The following is a 22,659-nucleotide window of genomic DNA, read 5'->3' on the forward strand; positions in this document are numbered from 1 at the left end:
GGATGGAAATACTGATTGTGCCATACACCAATGCATTGAACAATGGCCGTTGTATTTTTTCACCGTATGACAATGTTCCAACGTGACAGCAGCGAGCGTCGAGTGAGTGGATTCACTGTACCTCTTGTCGGTCCTTTCGGATGTCTGTCACTGGTGAGTGGTGAAAGAGCTGTTTAGCTGTAGGTTGGTTCAGTTTTCTACTCTGTGGCTAGTTTATGCCAAGTTTGTGCTTTTTTTTTTCTCCTCTCTTTTGTCTCGGTTCAACTGTATATTAATATATATTTACCTCCCTCACTTTCCTATTTGAAATAACGGCTATATTTTTCAATAAAAGAGAGAGCTGATAATCTGAATCTGGAGGTGTCCTGTCTTCTATGATTAAGTCTTGTATATAGAACCTGTCAGCAAGTCAGACTGATTCACTGTGTTCATTATTTGCTTGAGTCTGTTCAGGTTTTGTTCCCTAATTATGAACACGAATGGAGCCTTAGGTGCAACCTAAATGAGCCGCGTGTGTTCCCACTCAAAGGGCTCCTCCCAGGAGAGTCCACCAATCACACAGGAATCTCCTAACCCATTCAAGGAGCACTACCTTCCTGTAGGTTTTTGCTCTTACCCCAGGGGTAAATCACCTGATTTGTTTTGTAATCCAGGTAATTGTAAGTAGCAGCTGTTGCTGGATTACGGTTGAAGTTACAAAGCCACCAGAAGAGTGCTCTCTAGCAACATGGTACAAAAAACCTGCTGTCCATGTTGTCTTTTACAGACATTAACTGTCTTTTTTAGTTGTTTTTTGTACTTTATCGACTAGTAGGAACAATAAATAAAGGTGTATGCCTAATAGCCTATGCCGTCTTGGGTGCAAGATGCAGTTTGAAAATGTGTAGACAAGCTACCTTAACCTGAACAGGTTTAATTACATGGATGAATCTTATCTTGCAGACTTGCAGTTCAGGAGGGTTCTGTGAATAGTTTATGAGCATCTAAATTTAACAGGATCCTTGTCACATACTTGGCTTTAAAAAGGCACTCAACATTGAGAGACAACAGTCATTCATTTCATTTACATTTAGCAGACGCTCTTATCCAGAGCGACTTACAGTAAGTACAGGGACATTCCCCCGAGGCAAGTAGGGTGAAGTGCCTTGCCGAAGGACACAACGTCATTTGGTTGGCATAGCCCGGGAATTGAACTAGAAACCTTCTGATTACTAGCCCGATTCCCTCACCGCTCAGCCACCTGACTCCCATTTCATTACTTCATAAGGTTCATGGATAATTGTGTTTTATCCAACTGCAAAATTAATACTGTAGATGATGTCTGAATAAAAAAGTGACTGACTCAACATTTCCATCAGGTTTCTCTGATCCCATGATTGGAGTTATAAGTTATTCCTGTAAGTCAATGCCAGCCCAGTCACACAATGCTTGCTTTGTAGCATTAAAGTGCCCAGGCTGAACAGTTACGGTAATGTTGTGTGTTCAATAGTAGAGGGATTTGCTATGAGATCAAACTAGTCTTCTGAGAGGACAGTTACTGCACAATGAGGTTAAGAGGTATTAAAAGCAAATGATGAGAATGCCAAGGAAATGGGTTAGTTGGGGGAATTTAATGTTGAAACTTCAAGCAAATGCACCTTTTGCCGGATTAAATACACACACACACACACACACACACACACACACACACACACACACACACACACTACTGGGTTTTGACATTGAAGAGGTTTTGTGTTGCACTTCTATTAATTGTTATCTACTGCCACCTACAGTTAGTAGCTTTACATTTACATTGTCATTTAGCAGACGCTCTTATCCAGAGCGACTTACAGTAAGTACAGGGACATTCCCCCCAAGGCAAGTAGGGTGAAGTGCCTTGCCCAAGGACACAACGTAATTTCTCACAGCCGAGAATTGACCCGGCAACCTTCTGATTACTAGCTCAATTCCCTAACCGCTCAGCCACCTGACTCCCCTTTAAATTGTAGAGTAATGAAATGTGCTCAAAATTACACAAATAGTATTGTGAATCTGTGTACCACGATCATAAGTCCCAAGCCACAAATTTAATTCACTGTACACATTTTGATTTGTATTTGTAAATTGATATATTGCAAGTCAACTGATCTATCACAGGGATTTGACAAGAAAAATACATATTCTAAGAAGTCTCTTTATTGTTTACAACAAGGTATACAAAAAGTATTAACATGCAAAAACTGAAAGGGTACAATTTCTGGGGAAATTGTGGAGGGTGCTTGTGGCTGCAGCAACTGTCGCAGTTTAATTAACTAAAAGCATATAATCTCCACACCTTAATATATATATACTATATTATATACCCAACCATAAAATCCCAATACAAAACTTGCACACAGACAGACAGATAATTATGGAGAGATTAGCCTTGTAAAAGCTAATGCATTTAGAAGCAGTAGCAACAAACAAGGTTGAGGGTATGATCCTCAACAGATGTAATGTTTACATTTGATAGCAGTTCAAAAGCCCCTCCCAAAATGCATTTTGTTGTGGTGTAGCACAAAGCGTGAGGCCTTGGTAACAGTTACCAAAGGTTAACTTACAATATTGAATAATGAGTTTTAAGACACTCAATGTTCATGTCCAGGGAAGTACTCAAGAGGGGTGATCATACCCCATCACATGAATTATTTTCTCACTCAGACACAACCACCACCAAACCTTTATATACCCCCAAAACTAACATAACACACAATTAAATGGACAGCCATTTGCTACATTTCTACTGTAATAGAAGTGTCTTCCAAAATCAAAAAAGTTAAATACTATCAAAACAATTAGACCAATTTGCACTTGCTTGGAAACAATGAAATCTGATCGCCTGGACATTAGCAGAAGATAGTCAGTGATGGACCGGGCATGACAAAATGATTTTCTCTAAGTGTATTGCCCAAGAAGACATAAGATAGAATGTGGATGAGAGCCTGTGGTGGAGTGTAGGAGACAGGTTTGCCTAGCATTGCTGCTGTATCAGTAGATGGTGTACAACTCACTGTATTGTATTTTGGACTCAATGTCAAAAAAGGGAAACACTTGTCAACATAAGTCATATTGATGCACATTGATGGCTCTCAAGTCTCATGCATTCACCGCGAGACTCACGCATTTCAACCAGTCCACGCGTTCTCACGCGACACCTTGTACGCTGAGATCTAGGCTAAGGGATAACTTGTCCCGCTATGTACAGTTACATGCACTTGAAACAAACATTTTGAAACAGAAACAGCAGTATGAAAGACAGTGTATAATAATGAATATGTATATGTAAGAAATATATATACACACACAGAATGAGTGGTTGTTTTTTGCTCTCCACAGGGTGGCACTCTTGGATTACTTTAGAATAAAACATTTACGCAGCCTTACCAAGGCAAGGAAATTATTTGTATAGCACATTTCACAACAAAGCAATTCAAACTGCTTCACATAAAACCAAGCATCAAAACATAATGCAAAAACAAAAAACAAACAAAAACGATTAAAAACTGTTAAGAACATTCAATAAAACATAAAAAAACAGTCAAAAATTAAGAAATATAATAAAAGTTGCAGTGCAGTTTAAGAAATAAAATGCTGGAGTGAGATGCAGAAATCGATTGATATCCTTGAATCTGGTTCAATTAAAGGCAACAGCAAACAGTAAACTCTTCAATCTGGACCAAACAAAGTCTGACTTCAAAATTCACCTTCTGCATTCCTTCTTGTTAATTAAGAAATATAATAAAAGTTGCAGTGCAGTTTAAGAAATAAAATGCTGGAGTGAGATGCAGAAATCGATTGATATCCTTGAATCTGGTTCAATTAAAGGCAACAGCAAACAGTAAACTCTTCAATCTGGACCAAACAAAGTCTGACTTCAAAATTCACCTTCTATGGTGGAATCGGATATTTCCGGTTTCTTTTCACACGCAGTTGTATCAACAGCTGAAGATTTGTCTAAACCTCAAGCCAGTTACTGTTCAAAAACAGTATCATGTCAAGGTTTCCCCGCGCCAGACATTTCCTTCTGTTGCGGAACATCTTATCTTTCTCAAATGCACGCTCCAAGGGGATGGCTGTGGAAACGACACCTAGTTTTTTGACAGCAATCTTGCTCAGATCTTTGAATTTCTTGGAGCCTGTGATCCTCCACCATGCTAGCGGGTCCCCCCCCTCTGGAATTGAATCATGGTTGAGGTACATCTTCAATTCTTTGCTGAGGACTGACGATGCCGTCGGTTGTGATCTAGCATTTGCTTGTTGCTCTTTTATTAGCATTTCACTTGTACTTTTAACATCAATGCCCTTATTAAATCTTGGGTCCAGGGCAGCTGTGTGGTACAATTTGTTTTTGTTTGGATCGCCAAAATGTGTTTTGCATTGTGCAAGTAGCTGGGAAGAAAGCATTCCTTCTTGTTTTCTAAGTTTATCCATCAGGTTTTTGAGGAGTGGAATAACGATGGAAATGGTCTCAAATCCCTTGCTTTTCATCATGGACGTGGCCTCTCGGAACGTCTGAAGAGCCAACACCACGTTCTTGAGTTCTTTTAACTCCTGTTCATTCAGACACATGTCATTCTTAGATCTCTGAGTTAGCACTATGGGCATAGCCTGATACTGGTCGTCAAGTCGTTCTAACATGATCAATGAAGAGAGCCATCCATCATCAGCGGGCTGAACCAGTTCTTTTTGAAGGAACCTCAGCTGGGACTGCAGCTCTCTAAGCTTCTTCTCAGCTTCAGTGCCACTTTTGAAGAACCTCACAACTTTCTGACACTTTTTTAGCAGGACCTGAGGAGACTCACCTTTCATTGCTTCTTTGATTGCCAGGTTCAAGGTGTGGGCAAAACATGGCATGTGTGTCCATTTTGTGTTGGCAAGGGCCTCCTTCATGTTTGGCATTTGAGCTGTTATCAATGTATGGATCTTCTCTTTTATACCCCAGATGTCTGCAATACTTAGAAGCTGCTGTACTATGTTGACTGCTGTGGGGTCATCAACACATCTGGTGGTTTCAAGTGTATGAGACTTGTGATACCCAAGTCTGTCGACGAAATGACAAGCTACTGTTAGGTAGGACTCTTCTGTTCTGTAGGACCACAAGTCAACTGTCAGGACCATTTCATGTGCAGAGTCCAGGGCTTGCTTCACCCTAGTTTTTGTCTCATTGTAGATGCTGTGAAGTTGCTCACAGAATTCATTTGGACGGAGATTTGGCTTCAGAGCCTTCACAACAGCTTCTGCTGTGTCCAAGGGCTCCAGGTGGGCAACAAACAGGTGCAACAGGTGTCTCATGGTTGTGCAAATGTCTGGACTGCCATCTATGACAAGCAAGCCATAACATACTTATATTATTATATAAGATGATATAAAATAAAATATCATTGCAGTGTTGTGTTTATGTGTTTATCTATTTGGGGCATTTATGTCTTTTTATCGTGACAGCCATAGTGGATGGTTACCTCGGTGGGTCCTTTCCTGATGGTATGTCGTACTTTGGTATCTCATATTCCTCACTGCAATCAGAACAATACACTCTAAGTACGGTATGTAGGTTAAATATGGTATGGACTCAGGTATGAGGAAAATTGATAATACATATCGTAACATACATCTATGAAATGTATGAAATGTAATTAAATAAAGTAATACTTATTATTACTTTATTAATAATACTAATATCTAAATGACTAAATATAAATGTAAAGTATCAGCTGGTCACTTGCACTGAGGCCACAAACATTCTGCACAATAAGGGTAATAGTTACCTCTTTGTCTTCTTCTTTCTCCTAACGCTGGTGTTTCACTACGCGGGAACTGGAAAGGACCACTCCTCCCTCCTCTCCGTCCTGCATAAGGCATCTTCGAACACTATGCACACTTCCAAAATGTAGGTGTTCAACCTAGCAAAAAGACAAAGGCATACATTGGGCTAAAAGTAATGCATTCAAATTTGAATGAAAATAATATTGTACATTAGATAATTGTCATTGTAATGGCATATCATAGTGGAAGGTAATCTACCGATAAGAATCTACTTGATCTGTGTGGGACAAGGCTGGTGTCGGTTTATTTAAATGTGGATTGTCACAGCCACGCCCATGCCCACAGGTCCATGACATTTTGTGTTGGCACACCTTATGGAAATGTCCTTTTACCAAGTTAACTTTAATTAAAACAAAATTAATCGTGAGGAATTGTTGCAAATAAAATCATAGAAGTAAAATGTCAAGGATTTCATCTTGACTTTTGTTTGGGGCGCATCCGTTTTCACAAGAATCTTGTTATTCTAGTATATGTTAGTTCCACAGTTTCCCATGAAATGAAAGTAAAACTTTTAGTGCTGCTCATAATCATATACATTTACATCTCCTTTACATGCCCCCTTGTCCAGTACAGTACCTGTCATGTGAAGCTTGACATGCAAAATAAATAAACAGCATCTTATAGGCACTCATAAGAGTGCATCACTGTAACACTGTCGTCATTTTTTTTACAAGCTTGAAGATTTATGCGTTCATTCCCATCTTGAAAAAATGTAAATCTGTTAGTCCCCACTCTCCTGCATTGACAGCTAAGCTTTACAGCCCTACAGAGGATGACCTGACACAGCAGAAACCCTCTATGTGGTGGGCATGTTCCTCTGTCACAGTATCAGTTTAGTTCTATGTCTCCCATCTTAACCCTTCCACCATCCTGCTACATCAACAGTTCCACACATACATATAATGCTCACATACAGTATTTGTATTCTGTAACAATAATAAATAATAAATCAAGAGGGTACTTCATCCAAGCGCAGCCTAAAATTTGCGTGAAACCCACACACACATAAATAATAAATACCGCACCTGTGTTTAGACTGTAGTCTGTGTTGTGTTATTTTTCGTGAATAACAGCAATGATTTTCATCTGGATTTACTCTTCTCCAATCCGCAGCTTTCTCATACAGGACACATAACAAAAGGGGCAGAGGCAAAACAACATCAGCAATATTAACAATACGTTAAAATACCTGATTACAACCCAGTATTCTGCAAAACATGCAATGTAGCACGTGTTGCCCAATGACAAATAAAACTGTAAATAGCATAAGACATGCAAAAACATAAAAATAATCAACCACACAATTCAAATGATCTGATGTACTTAAACTATTACGAAAACATATGTATACAAATGGTTATTAATACTAAGATTAATACGATTGAAAGAAGGAGCTCAAATGACACACCTTTCCCATGCAGGACACAAATCAAAATGGAAGAGGTAGAGTGAAAAGCCCAAGGACACAACGTCATTTTGCACGGCCAGGAATCGAACCAACAACCTTCTGATTAACAGCCCGACTCCCTAACCGCTCAGCCTCTGACTCCCCATACCTCCAACTACATTCGTCACTTTTCAGGAGTTCTGTCTTCCAGGGACCCACAGATTTAACAGTGACCTTGTCCAGAGTACCGTCTGCGTGTTGTGGAGGGATTAGGTAGATCATATAGCCCAGGGAGTTATGGTGATGAGGGTGTTGTTATTTCAACATGGGCTGAGAAAAGAAAATACTGGTATAGTCAAGTACTACCAAGGAATCTTAACTCTTACACACTACACCTAGACTTTGTTTATTTGATTCGGTTCAGTAAAGCTAAGCTGAATTGCCTGACGATTCATCATCACACAAATGGAGTGCATGAGAGTGCCTAAGAAGTGTTGGGTTTCTGTTTGTGTGTCATTGTCAGTGTGTTTGTGAGGACACAATTCAGTTAACGTAATCCATGCCAACAGACAATCCATTGTCTAACATATCTAGAAAACACCTTACCTGACACTCATTGTGGTGACACAACATTTGTGATTTCCTTCCTGAAACAGAGAGAAAAACTGAGACAAGTACGAGGAAGAAAAAACTAGTTTCATACATGCACAGATATTTTGTCTTGAGAAATATCAACATCTTGTCTACTGTCATGGACCTCTGACCCCACCAGTCAGTCAGCAGAAGTCTGTCTGACAGACAGTCAATATTAATCTGTATTGATTCAATATTGCTTTCTCCCAGGGCTCCCTGTGTTCCGGAAAGAGCACTGTAGAAGCACTTTACTGTACTGCTTTCTAGTCGGAATGCGTTCAGTCAGCATTGAAGTCTGCATGCAAAGCAAACCTATCACCCAGCCCTAAAGTCCACCCAGCGCTGCCTTCATTTGTTGTCTGCTCTTGTTGTCCTTAAAACAGACACTTTTCCTGAAATCTCACATCTTCGAGAGCTTCCAAAGAAAATGCCTTGAAAATGGGATAGCATGAAGTAGTTAGGGATGGTGGCAGAGTTCAGAAACATTTGGAGCGTTGGGAAATGTTTTTTTTTCTTCAAATTATACCACCCCTCAGGCACTAGTGTTTGTGATGTAATTATGCCATTTAGAAATGTGGCAACCAATGGCCAGGGGCCATACGTTTAAAATCAGAATCTTGCTTTTTCTCAATAGAGCTCAACCTCTGAACAGAAACGCCCATAGCATTTTGAATTAATGACATTAAAGTCCATCAAATGTAAGGATCCGAGCATGTCCTTTTTAAAAGGCTTGTGTGGAAATGACTTCACATCTGCAGAATATACATCCTTCCAGGTACAATTAGGAACTCTGGTCCACCAAGCAGGCTGTATGACGAGATGTGTGATTAGGCTGTTTATAGGGAAGCAGAGTGACACGCCATGACACGACAGCATTTCCGCACGCCATTCTTTGACACAAGGCATCCTGCCCATTGCCATGGAGAGGCAGACCCACGATTCCTTTCATTTGTCCTCTCAGGGTTTCCTGCTGTCAGTGGCAGATATCCGGGGCAGGGACAGCACGCCCCCTCCCTTCCCCAGCAGCAGTTTGACCCCTGTAGGGTTGAGGGGGCCAGCTTCCTTCCCTAGGGAGGGTGGGGGGCCACAGGGAGGTAGTGGCCTCGCTAGGAGGGTGAAGTGAGGGCCAGCCATGTTTACAGAAAACACAGGCGTGTCCTTCTATCCCTCTCCCCTTCAGGAGTCAAGGAGGGGGCTGGGATGGAGATTCCGAAACACAACACACGGAGGGAACGGACGGATACCTCGCCACTCCATCATCTGCTCCTCCCTTCCGTCTCCTGCCTTTATTTTTGTCAGTTTTAGTGTGTGTTTGTGTGTGTGTGAGAGAGAGAGAGAGAGAGAGACTGGGGTTTCCTGAGACCTTCTCTAGGATTCTCTGACTCAAGCCCTTCTTAGAGCTGACCCATTTGAATACAATTAGCTTTATTTAAAGTGTGTACGTATGTATATTTAATGGGTGTAACATAACATGTATTCATGGCTTCAACTGTGACATGTATTTAACCCAGATAAGTGCAAAATAAATGTGTTTAATTGAGAGACTGTCCCATGCGCATGTGTAAGACAACACACCCTCACACTCCCCGCCTTTTTGGAGCGCATTTCTCCTTCTCGCTGCAACGGCAAGAGACATTCTTGTAGTAGTTTAGAATGTACAACGCCATGTGAATAATGTGCATTCAGAAAACAACCATTGGGCCAGACCATGTGAATTTAGCACCATTTTCATTGTCAGTAAAGTCTGAGTTGGCAGGCCAGCTGGCTCGTCTAGCTTGGTAATGTACAACAGGCTTTGTAATAGCGTAGATTTTTTTATGATACTTAGCTAACCTTTCTTAGAATCGTCTAAAACCACTATTTACATCACAATCACTGTCTTGGGGGATTTACATGATCCGAAGAGATGTGGGAAACGTGATCAAAGGCTTGAAAGTCCTCAGCACTGTGGGCAGTGTCATTGTGGGGTTCATCACGTTGTTTGGCCTCATTTATTTCCTGCATTTGGGGGGTGGGGACCATGCTGGATTCCACCCGTGTGTGTTGGTGCCCCTGGTGGATTCCAGGGGTGGGGACCATGCATGTTGGTGCCCATGCCAGGTTCCAAGAGTGATGGCAGCAAGATTTCAGCCTGTGCTGGGATTTCATACCAGGCTGTTGAGTTTGCCTTCCATGTGCAGGGCAGGTGCTTATCCAGTTGGCCACCGGGGACCCACTCCCCCTACACGGAAAAGTGACATGTATCTTTAAAGACATACTATCATATTTCACATATGACAGAATGGAACTGTCCCCCAGCTGGATTTGTTCCCAGGTGAGCCAGGACCTGAGAGCAGCCTGCAGCATGCACATGCTTATCCGCTAGGCTACCAGAGCCCTGCTTCAACTACCTTCAGAATTCAAATATACCTTTGAGAGAAGCCCACTTTCAGCTTTCATCCAAAAGCACCTTGGGGGATATGAACCTCCAACCTCTTGATTTGCAGTCAGCCACTTTAACCACTGAGTTAACCCTTCCACCCCAAATAATGGATGTGGACAGTCACACTTGCTCATAATCACCCAAGCATTAGCAAAACACACCTGGCAAGAGTTTGTATTGATTAGCAATCAGATCACATGACCAACAATCACCAGGATAGAAACAATTAGCAGCCATTTTGAGGACTTGGTTCCCCATTGACCCAATGTTAAAGCTAGATCTGCTAACTGTTTCTATCCTGGTGATTATTGCATTAGATCAAATTTATCAGGATATGTCATTTCATCCAAAACACACATACTAACCCCTTTGGTCATTTACCACAAAACACACATACTAACCCCTTTGGTCATTTAATCCAAAACACACATGCCAACCCCTTTGGTCATTTCATCCAAAACACACATGCTAACCCCTTTGGTCATGTACCCCAAAACACACATACTAACCCCTTTGGTCATTTCATCCAAAACACACATGCTAACCCCTTTGGTCATTTACCCCAAAACATACATACTAACCCCTTTGGTCATGTACCCCAAAACATACATACTAACCCCTTTGGTCATGTACCCCAAAACACACATACTAACCCCTTTGCTCATTTCATCCAAAACACACATACTAACCCCTTTGGTAATTTCCCCCAAAACACACATAGTAATGCCTTTGGTAATTTCCCCCATAACACACATACTCAACTTATTTTCCAGGGCATAAAGTAATATTTACGATTACAGGTAAGAATAATATATAAATGTATCGACCCCCCCGACCTATTGTTTTTACCTCTTTTGGGGGGGTCCAAGTCTTAATTAGGGGGGTCAAACCACCCCCAATCCCCCCCATAATTCGAACCCTGGTTAGTGTGTCCTGAGAAGCCTAGTCATGTACCTTAATGACGTTTTCTTTAAGGAATATCTGGTAAGTTTATCTGTAAGGTAAGTAAGAAGGGAAACGCATGTGCACATTGTTAGGACACAGTCCTTATTTAGTTAGACCTACCTTTTTAGTTTGACCTTTGACTGAGATAGTATGTGTACTTAATTGCTTTTTGTTGATCTTTTTGACCTCATGGATCCTTATTCTGATATTTAGAAACAATGTAAGGATCACTTCTTTAAAAAAAAAGTTTCCATCAGAAGGGATCGCCTTGAACATTGTAAGGGCATTATTAGGTAAGTTAGGATCACCTTATTTAGATGACCTTTATTTAGTTTCCTTATGAACTTTTGGGAGTTCTTTTCGACCTTATGGATCCTTATTCTGGCATTTAAAAACGGTGTAATCTGCACTTTGTTGCATTTCGATCATTTTCATTTCCTGCTCAGTCTGTGTTGTGTGTTTATACACTGTCAATAAAACCAAAGCCAGGTTTTGTCTCTTGTGTGTCTAAATGTGGGATCAACTGGAAAATAATGTTACCGTATCACATTTTCAATTAATTAATAGTTTGAGTTGGACAAACGTGAATCAATTTATTATTTGTTCGTTATTCGTTAGTTAATTAATGCAATCATTTAAGTGTTGCTGTATTTGATGAAAATGAGGACAAACGTAAATCAATTTCATTGAGTTAAGGTCATTATTTCATTATAGCTGTATTTTAATGAAAATTAGTTGGGCTATATTTATTGGATAGAAATCCAGCCCACAATTACATTGAGTTCATCCAATCCGTTTTTTTTTCTTTCAGTGTAGAGCCTGTATGCCTCTGCTGTACTCAGTCTGACTCAGACAATATTCTTGACATCTTAGCAATGTAGAGGGAAAGCCAGAGACTGAGCAGTCTTCCTAGCCCAGAGCACGCAGCCCATGTGAAGGACAAACGATCTCAACGTCATGACGAGTATCTTAAATTTCACTCGAGTACAGAATAATCGAATGAAATGCATAATTGTATCAAATACATTTTCCCCCTGGCACAAATAAGACAGGGAATGAATGTCTCTGAGCTGGGGAACTGTTCTTACACGGATTATCCGAGAAAACTAATTTACACATCTTGCAATAGTCCTTCGACTGCTTCTAACAACCCTCTGACATGCACTGGCTAATCTTATTTATACAATCATATTTGTGACTCGCCAACATTCCAGAATGCAACCTCAGATGTTTTTCTTGTGAAGAGCTAGCTAATGGAGTGTACACAATCCTCTTAACAAGTCTCTATGAAGACAAAGAGACCGTCACACCCGGGTCTTCTGGTTAACCTACCAGGCGGAATGCTCCACCTACCCGGAGAATTCAAGTCATGACTTGCCCTAGTAGGTCTAGTTAGTCAAGTTGGTGATTGGTCGTGGACATGTATACTGCATATACCTCTGTGTTCCTTGTACCCTTTCTTCATTCATAGTGAGGTCTAAGAAATGACTGTCGATTGCCTGTACTAGCTTTATCCTTGTTTTGACCTTTTGACCTTTTTGCCTGTTTTACCTCGACAACGTTTTGGGATTTCTTCTATTGACCTGTCTGCCTTTGAAACAAGATGTTGCCACTGCGTTGACTATTCTGCTGTAAATCTTAGCACTTGGATCCTTCTCAGTGCCCTGCGTTGTCTCAGAGAGAGACTGGGTTTTGTGGTTTATCCACTCAATCTCGTTTACCTAGCTGGTTTTGATCTTTGGTATAGATAGGAAATAGACTTCACCCAGAACCTCAAGCTTAGGAACACCAAACTATCAAATTCATATTCACTGATGTTTAACCAAGGCTTATTCCAGCCTGTGGAATTGTACTAGTCCATGTTAAACCACAGGAAACTGAGAGGAGTGTGATTATCAATGTCAGTTGTGGATCATTCAAGGAACCTTTCTCTCGCGTGAGGGTGAGGACCACACACAGGGCAACCCCACTTCTCAACTGCTGAATATGGGTTTATGTATATAACTACGCTGTATCATTCCATTCAAAAGGCAAATGTGTCTGAAAGCCAAATCTATGTTCCAGTTCACAGGAAAGTTTCAAGGGCTGAAAAGCTCTCCTATTTCCGTGTAATTGGAAGTTCTTTTGAAGCATGTGACCAAGTGAGGAATGTTGGAACGGGCAATTGTTGGAGGATACTTTATTCTACACTATCCAGCGTGAGTGATAAAGTGACTCCATGCAGGAGAACACATCTGTGCTTTGTACCTGAGAAGACTGGCAAACTTGTTAGGGCTGGCTGGTGGACCCAAACTCATGACACAAGGCATAGAGGGGCAGACGGGGGTTTATTGAAACGAGACAGACCGGAGGAACAATGAAGGGCAGACGGGGCAGGCAGGGCAGGGTAGATGGAGCTGGCGGATCTGCAAACAAAAGCTGAATTAATTAATCTGATTATAGCCAACAGGACTGACTGAGTAAACAGAGCAGACAATCTGGCGGTGAGTGGCGGGAACACCACGATTGAAATAGTGTTGGGTTGATGAAGTGATGGATGGCAGGTGTGTAGGTTCGACGGGTAGGATGGAAAAGATGGTGTGGAATGGCGGAGCCTGGAATCAGACAGACAGGGAGGAAGTGGAGGGCGTGACAACACTGGGATCACACTGATCCCCTGCTCCTTCCTCACAAGGCTCAACTTGATCCTGGAGCTTCCTCACTGAACCACAGACTTTTTTCAGTCTTCTGTACCTCAGAGGAGTTAACCAGGTTAATTCAACTGCACTATCCCAGACTGCACTGCTGTGGGTCAGAAGGCCACCTGTTCCCTTGTTAAGAAACAGAGATGCTATTTTGGAGCTGTTTAAGGCACCATATTAGGGATGTGAATCTACAGGCCTCCAGTATTTCTCTCTCTCTCTCTCTCTCTCTCTCTCTCTCTCTCTCTCTCTCTCTCTCTCTCTCTCTCTCTCTCTCTCTCTCTCTCTCTCTCTCTCTCTCTCTCTCTCTCTCCCTCTATACATAGCTGCAGAGCCCTGCACTGTATCCACAAGACTGCCTATGCCTGCTAACGTCATGAAACTCGCATCTCTGTTTCTGTAAAAACATGCAGCGGTCCAACAGTATACTGTATGTTTAAGTTTGAAAATGAAAGGCAGAGAGACCACAGTACAAACCATTGATAATGGAGCAACAGGGTGACATTCTGTGGATTTCACCTACAGAACATAAAATAATACACAGACACTCTGCCTATGCTGTCTGGGTTTGGCTCGGGTGCAAAGCAGACCCTTGCTTCGTGAGAATGACCATTACATGAACCACTCTCTATCTCTCACACACACAAACACAGGCTCACACATATATCAGTTATACGTTGGGGCTAAACCATCAAAGCATCAGTTCAGGCTAGCAGCTGTCTCAACACAGGTTGTATCTCCAGTGAAACCAGCTCATTGTTTCTCCTGGCCTGTTGTTGTTCCAGCTCAGACAGACAAGCCACTTAGGGGAGAGCACTACCACGCTTAATGCGCCTTATTGGATGATGTCATGTTTGATAACCTTTATCAAATACTAGATGGGTCAGGTGGGCTTTGGTGAAGTCGACAGGTGTGGAAATGCATGTGTGTGTGCGCGTGTGCTCAAATGTGCGTGTGCATGCATATGTACGTGTGTGTTTGTATGTATGCGTGTGCGCACTTATGCAAATCAACCGCCTAGCCAAATGAACTGAAGGCCCGTTGAGATGGACTCTTTGATGCGGTCTTATCTCATGTAAAAAACGCCTACGGGTGTTAATATATTCCCCTGACTTCCTGCTTCCTTAATATGATGTGCAACTTGGATACCGCAGCGTTGCTGTGCATGTGTGTGAGTGTGTTTGTGTGAGTAAGACACCTGGACCAACAACCCAGGTCACCTCCCATCTGGCAAAGTGTGTGTGTGTGTGTACTTAGCCACTTTCTGTTGGTGGTGGGTGAGGGTGGAGGGCAGGTGGTGGTGGTGAGGCTGGGAGGGGGGGGGGGGGGTAGTGGCTGGGGGGGTTAGGAGGAATATGAAGCTAAGCTGGCCTGCAAACAGGAAGTGCTGTTTTAGCGAATAGGCAGATATATGCTGCCGCATCAGATTAGCCTCATACACACACACACACATGCACACATATCTACATAGAAACACACACAATCACTTTATCAGTCATAGCTTTGCACTCTGCACTAGAATCTAAAGGAGATCTCAAACAACAACAACAACAGGAGAGTAAGTGTTTCCTATGCACACAGTATCCAGGCATACAAATACCCCAGCACAAGTGAGGTGTGCGGTGGCGTGTGGCCACCAGGGGGCGTCTTACCACACACATAGGATGACACGGAATAACGAGGCTGGTCGAGCCAGTATGTTTCATCGCCCAGGGCAACACAGCAGCAGACAGTGTGTGTCGGTACATTTGTCTTTTGGTGATCGAACGCACACAGGCAGACGCACACACACACACACACACCTAGGTGTTCTTTATGTGCTGGAGCCCAGCACAGTTCATGTAGGACGTGTCTGGAGTGGGTATTTCTAAGTGGCTATCCCAGCTAGTCTAGCATGTCCCGGATGCCTCGGACGTTATCAGACCTGCCACCAAAGACCAGCAGCATTCCTCAAGCCCTCAGCCTTGGCCAGAGGTCTCTATCTACGGTTGTCTGTGGAGTCTCCCTCCATCCTCACACGTCTACCATCATATCTGAAAACAGCTTCGAAAGTATTACTTTGTGTCATTGGAGGCTGTACAGTGATGTGGGTTAGCTGAGGTGTAAAGTGACTGGGTGGGACTGTGTTGCTGGTTGATGTGGCTGCGGCCCAGGTCACAAGGGCAGGGTCTTCCTTTTTAGGGGTCAAAATGAACTGGGCTCTGCCCTCTCTCTCTCTGTCTGTCTTTCTGTCTCTCTCTCTCTGTTGTGACCTTTTGTTTGACAGAGAGAACTTGTTTCTTACTGACCACCCTTGGCATGCACAGAGGAATATTAAACACATTTGGCTGCTGACTCACGCTCTGTTACTATCCAGAGATTTAAATCGAATCAAAGCAGCCTCTGAATCTTGACTAGAACAGAGACAAATACTTTGAATCAGGTTGTTGTCAACAAAAAATGTGTTCCTCTATTTCATCACAAACATCTTGCCAAATCTGTTGACCCTTTACTGTTTGAGATATCAGCACTTTCTGGATTTCGTACCTTTGGACTGGGGCCAGTGTCCTTGGTACAGGCACGTGGATGGGAGTGAGAATGTATAATAAAAAAAAAATGACTTGGAAAGTGAACCGAATAAATAGCCCGTTTAACATAGTAACGGATCTGACAGGCAAGACTGTAGACATTGTTCCCAGTTTAACAAGCTAGTGATGATTGAGAGGTGCGTTTGTTCATCACACTCCCTGCCTGTAGAGGCTGGGTGTGATAAGCTGGCTCTGTCATCTGGAAGCTTCCACGGTCATCGACTAGGTGTTGCTGTCTCACGGCCCCGTCAAGTGAAAAACTCTGGTGGGGCGTCAACAGGATTCAACCACTCCAGATGGGTCGATGGTCTATGAAGTGATAGAGAAGGCTGTTTGAGAATCAAAACATTTCCTCACCTAATGCCTGCAAAACATGCACAGATATTTAAAAGGTTGAAGCATAAATACACATGTGTGTGTGTGGGCGTGTGTACATACAACCTACAGCTCCGAATGCCCCTCTGACAGAACGTTTTATTTGCCCAGTGGAGGAATTCGTTTCAGGAAATGAGATGTTAATAAACCAAATGAGCCGATTTCTCTTTTCAATGCTTTTTTGTGTGCTTTGAACCCTACTGGTTGGGGCAGGAAGAGAGAGGTACAAAGGGTGCTCCTGTGCAAGCCAACATACAAGGCACTTCAGAGTGTCTTAAAGGCCTCATAACTGGGGAACGAACGGTGAATGCAAGCCCCCAGCTCTCCGATACACTTTATGAGATATGATACATCTCTGGCTGGTACACTGCCTGCCCCCATTCCACATTCACTAACCTCTATGAAATATGATAGAGCTGGACTGAAGGCATCGCCTCCCTCTATAAACATAGGCAGGGAGATCTCGCTCTCCATTCCTGGGGAACAGCGTGATGGATTGGAAACGGGTCCAGATAGGGTGAGCCCTGATAGGTCACCTCAAGTCACCCCTGGTTGGTTGGTACTTGTGAACGTTCTTTGGAGGTGTCTTACATATATACACACTTTACATACTGTACAGTACAGTCTCTTTTCTAGAATTTGAGTCATCATTTCAGGCCGTGCCTTGCAGAGTCTAGAGTTGCATAGACCAAGGTTAGGTGAGGGTTTCCTGTCCAGAATGTTCGTTATGAACGTTCCATCGATGAGCCACTCCTACACCATCACTCCCAATGGAGAGCAAATACAAGACGCGTCGATATGGTTCCTCCTCCCACCTCAGTGGCTTTCGCGCAGGATGGCTTATGAACATCTTCGTGTACGTTCCCTAACTGTGCTCCTTAACCGTGTTCCCTAACTGTGCTCCTTAACCGTGTTCCCTAACTGTGCTCCTTAACCGTGTTCCCTAACTGTGCTCCTTAACCGTGTTCCCTAACTGTGCTCCTTAACCGTGTTCCCTAACTGTGCTCCTTAACCGTGTTCCCTAACTGTGCTCCTTAACCGTGTTCCCTAACTGTGCTCCTTAACCGTGTTCCCTAACTGTGCTCCTTAACCGTGTTCCCTAACTGTGCTCCTTAACCGTGTTCCCTAACTGTGCTCCTTAACCGTGTTCCCTAACTGTGCTCTTTAACCCTGTTCCCTAACTGTGCTCCTTAACCGTGTTCCCTAACTGTGCTCCTTAACCGTGTTCCCTAACTGTGCTCTTTAACCGTGTTCCCTAACTGTGCCTTGTACTACATTTTGACATGTAGTCATTTAGCAGACGCTTTTATCCAGAGCGACTTACAGTAAGTACAGGGACATTCTCCCCCAGAAAAGTGGGGTGAAGTGCCTTGCCCAAGGACACAACGTCATCTGGCATGGCCGGGAATCAAACTGGCAACCGTCTGATTAATAGCCAGATTCCCTAACCGCTCAGCCATCTGACCCACTGAAACAGCATCTCTCTACTCCTCCAGGCTCCTGCATCACAGGCCTGGGCCTGCGCCCTGGCTGTGTGCCCGTGCCTCAAGCACGGACACACGTGGCCTGCCGACGTCACCTTTGTGTGTGACACAGTCAGAGAGCAGCACAACGGCAGACGGAGGGGACACAAGTCTCACCGGCTGTTCCTCGTGTGACCTGCAGGGGGTAGTAGAGGGACCATGCTGGTCCGGTGTGTCTGACCCTGTATGGACAACAGCCAATCACACCCTTATCTCAGCAGTTTGAGGGTTGGTTTGGAGCCTGTTGCCCTTGAAAACTGGTTCCAACGTGGCATCAACTCCTAGTTGGTCTAGAGGTTCCACTTACGTCTACGGGTTGGGGGCGGGGTTGTCGTGATCAAACAAGAACAATTGAATCTGTTGAAAAAAATACAAAAATAAACTGAGGTTCAGTGAAGAACTTGCATTGATTGTGCTTATTCCCTGGTTTCAGCAACAGCATGGACGTACAATCTAAACAGTGGTCCGTGGAGGAGACAAACTGTCTCCTTGCACTGCGGTCCTCAGCGGAAACACACGAGAAACTTGAGAACAATGCCAACAAATCCAGCATGAGATGAGGTTAAACAGAAACGTCAAACAAATAAACAGCAAACTAATGAAGTTACTCTTGCTAGCGTTGCCGAGTAGGCGGAGACAGACATACACACTGACGTAATGACAGGGCTCTCTGGCCAGTGGAAAGGCAAACATGTTCTTAGAAGGTTTACAAGTTGAAGCAACTGCGACCCAGCACTTGAAACAACCCAGAACTAGGTTTGCATTGTTGGAGATAGGATATCAGAGACTGATGTTTAGGAACTTGTTCAGCTGTACCCAGCTAGCTTGCCTCATAACATTTCACAGTAACTGTCAAAGCGTTCACAAACTTTGCCAACTGTGTAGTACCTGTAGCATTTGCATCCATAAACAAACCTCTCTCCCTCTCCCTCTCCCTCTCTCTCACACACACACACACACACACACACAAGGCAGGCAAAAAAGAAGTGGGTTCTGGTATGATGTCCATGCTTATAGAGGGAGGGTGGTGGGCCACAGAAAAGGACAACAGAGACATTTCCCTGCTTTGTCTCGCCAGACGGCTTCCTGGGAGGGGGGGGGGGGGGGGGGGGGGGGCACTGTTTATCTCTCAGTATCAGAGGGCCTTTATTAGACCTTGCAGGTAGGGGGCACTGGGCTCCTATCTCTCCTCTTTGGACTGTAAACACACACACACACATTGTCAAGGAGCGGAGAGGACAAAGGAGTGTGTGGCTCTCTGGTAACTCACCCAGATGATGCGTCAGACCTCCGACTCCCTCAGGGACTTGAGGCTGCGTATGCAGCTGGAGTTGGTCTGAGGATAGGAGCAGACAATCGGAGGGATTCGCTGCGCTGCGGCAGCCATATTGGATTGTTGCGTTTATACACACGCTCGGTTCACCTCAGGACTGCCGAGGGCCGTCACCAATCTGCCACATTTCCGCTCGTCTGGACCAAGACGCCCCTGCCAAAAGAGAGACTGTGCTATGCGCAACTAATTGATGTTTTATGGATGTGTGTAAGACAATGTGTGTGTGCGTGTGTGTGTGGGGGGGAGAGAGAATGTGTGCGAGTGCCCGTGCGTAGTATGCGAATAGTATTCACAACAACAACGTTCCACGCAAGCTAACAGGCTTGCCCATGACATACAGCGACATCTGCTCCTTGGCCGTCCAATCAGAGCTACCCAGACAGATAAAGGTTGACCTCCAGACTACGCTAAGACCTTAGTCACGTGACAAGTAGAGCCCACCCCTTTCTTTTCTTCCCACCACAAACCACACAGACATCCATGGCTCACTAACACTTGTCTCTCTATTCTCAGTCCAGAGCAGAATAGCATACCTGATTGCCAAGCTGAAATCCCCCATGATATGGAACAATGGTGTACTGATTGGGTGCCAACGCAAGCATGGAGGCTCTTGCTGTGATAAACCCAGCTGGTTGATGGATGGTGCGTCAAGCCTGTGTTGTTTACATCTGTCCTGGTGATAAAATAGCAGAGCACATTTCCACGAAGCCTTGTTCAAGCGCTGGCCACTTATGACAGAGTGGGGGATTGTACCTTCTACAGAGAACTGAATCTTAACGAAGATGAAATGTCAAGATTGCCTCCTGAAAGCCACCATACTATAGACTGCTATGCATGTATGGAACTGGAGCAATGGCAGTAAACGAGCAGCTTGCGCAAAGTGGGCCTTTATGGGTCCACGCTGCTTTTCTGTCATGTTTACCGGAACCAGACACAGAGGGTGACCCCCACAACAGCCGAGCCTCCTACATGGGGCTACAGCGAGGGGCTGCGGTGCCTGGCCCCTGGACAGGGTTGGCTGGAGGGAGGGCTCACACGTCAGTACAGTGAAACCTGCTCCGGCGAGGCAGCTGTTCCCTGCTATGTCAGCCAGCCCGGGAACGCCGAGGGAGCACGTGGTGCTCGTACTCGGGGAGAGAGAGGGCGAGAAGGGAGAGAGACAGAAGAGGAGAGCGAAGGACAAGAGAGAGAGAGCGAGAGAAACAGAGATCGAAAGGAGAGGCGGATTGAGGTGCAAAGGCAGAGGGGGGGGGGGGGGGGGGGGAAGAAACAGGAAGCGAAGGAGAGAGAGAGACAAAAGCATAGGGCAACAGAAAGAGCGGGAAATGGAGGGAGATCAAAACAAAGCGAGATAGAGAGACGTGGGGAGTGGTATGAGCCCCTGGATGGTCGTCTCGTGACTGCCGCTCTGGAAAAAAGCTGTGTTTAACAACTGGAGGATCAACACAAAGGCTAGTGTTACGCTCTGACGGATAGGCCTGAAAGCTGTGGAGATAAGGGATACAAAAATAGGGGAGGCTCTTCAGTGAAAGTATCTATAAACTAACTGTGTATACATAGGAAAAGAAAGCTGTGAATTCCACTCTAATTTTAATCTGAAATCATTTAAAAGCTGCAGTAACACCAACAATTTAATTCCTGCAGAGTCGTGTAACGTGACCTTCCAAAAGTACCTTGACTAGATTCGGCAAACCCTTACCTGAGACGTAGCCTGGGTGTCAGGTGTGTGTACCTCAGGTTCCAGTCACCTTCTGTTGAACCTTGACCCCGGCCCCTCCCATGGTATCTGCAGTGCATTCCCAGCTGCTGTGGCCCGTTCTGTCCTCACCCACCCTGAGGCCCTGGGGCTAGCCTGGGGCCAGTCCTGGGAGCCTGCAGGGCCACTACACACCCAGCCTGGGGGCCAGTCCTGGGAGCCTGCAGGGCCACTACACACCCAGCCTGGGGGCCAGTCCTGGGAGCCTGCAGGGCCACTACACACCCAGCCTGGGGGCCAGTCCTGGGAGCCTGCAGGGCCACTACACACCCAGCCTGGGGGCCAGTCCTGGGAGCCTGCAGGGCCACTACACACCCAGCCTGGGGGCCAGTCCTGGGAGCCTGCAGGGCCACTACACACCCAGCCTGGGGGCCAGTCCTGGGAGCCTGCAGGGCCACTACACACCCAGCCTGGGGGCCAGTCCTGGGAGCCTGCAGGGCCACTACACACCCAGCCTGGGGGCCAGTCCTGGGAGCCTGCAGGGCCACTACACACCCAGCCTGGGGGCCAGTCCTGGGAGCCTGCAGGGCCACTACACACCCAGCCTGGGACTAACTCAGACATGTCTTACCTCACATGGCTCAGGCACCTGACACCTCTAATACACATCATTATCCTGAGGCCCAGACTATAATAAGACCTCTCGCTGGTGAGATATGGGGAATTGATGGGAGTCGAAAGGGTTCATTTCAGAATGTGTGGGTGTTGAGAATTGAGCTCAGTCACTGATACTATGGGTCCTCTCTCTGGGTTCTCTATTCAATGCCCAAATTAGGATGGAAGTGCTGACCTTTGCCACATACCTCTGCCCTGTACCCTGCCACCTCAGTTGGCTGAGTGGCATTCCGGCAGGCCACCCACTAATCCCGTCAGCTCATCCTACAGTGTCCGTCAGGGACCAAAAAGGAGGGGAAATGCGATTGAACTCAATTTGCAGCTAGACAGATGATGCGTTCTCAGAGCCTCTTTGGCCTTCTGTCTTCAAAGAAAGAATAGTTCCATTCTCCTTTTGTCCCAATTTTTGGGAAATACAGAACAAAAGCATTGAGCTGCTCCCCCATCCAGAACCCATTGGCATTTTGGACGGAGAGATGGAGGGGGCAGGGGTCGAAAAATGCTGCAGAACAATAGTCAGGCTTTGGAATTTCATTTTCCGCCATAAACATTATTTTTTGTTTGGGCACAGAGAG

General features: G+C 44.7%; 2 long non-coding RNA genes across 2 annotated transcripts; both read right to left on the bottom strand.

Annotated features, from left to right (window-relative positions):
* Positions 1-3,774: 3,774 nt before the first annotated feature.
* On the bottom strand, positions 3,775-6,854 carry LOC136950678 (uncharacterized). Its single transcript, XR_010877502.1, has 3 exons — positions 5,790-6,854; positions 5,484-5,537; positions 3,775-5,342 (listed from the first exon to the last, which is right to left on the bottom strand). It is a non-coding gene; the product is annotated as an uncharacterized lncRNA (long non-coding RNA).
* Positions 6,855-6,877: 23 nt separating this feature from the next.
* On the bottom strand, positions 6,878-8,167 carry LOC136950679 (uncharacterized). Its single transcript, XR_010877503.1, has 3 exons — positions 7,841-8,167; positions 7,404-7,564; positions 6,878-6,960 (listed from the first exon to the last, which is right to left on the bottom strand). It is a non-coding gene; the product is annotated as an uncharacterized lncRNA (long non-coding RNA).
* Positions 8,168-22,659: the final 14,492 nt, after the last annotated feature.

The sequence above is a fragment of the Osmerus mordax genome, chromosome 10 (assembly GCF_038355195.1).
Source record: "Osmerus mordax isolate fOsmMor3 chromosome 10, fOsmMor3.pri, whole genome shotgun sequence".
Classification (NCBI taxonomy): Eukaryota; Metazoa; Chordata; class Actinopteri; order Osmeriformes; family Osmeridae; genus Osmerus; species Osmerus mordax.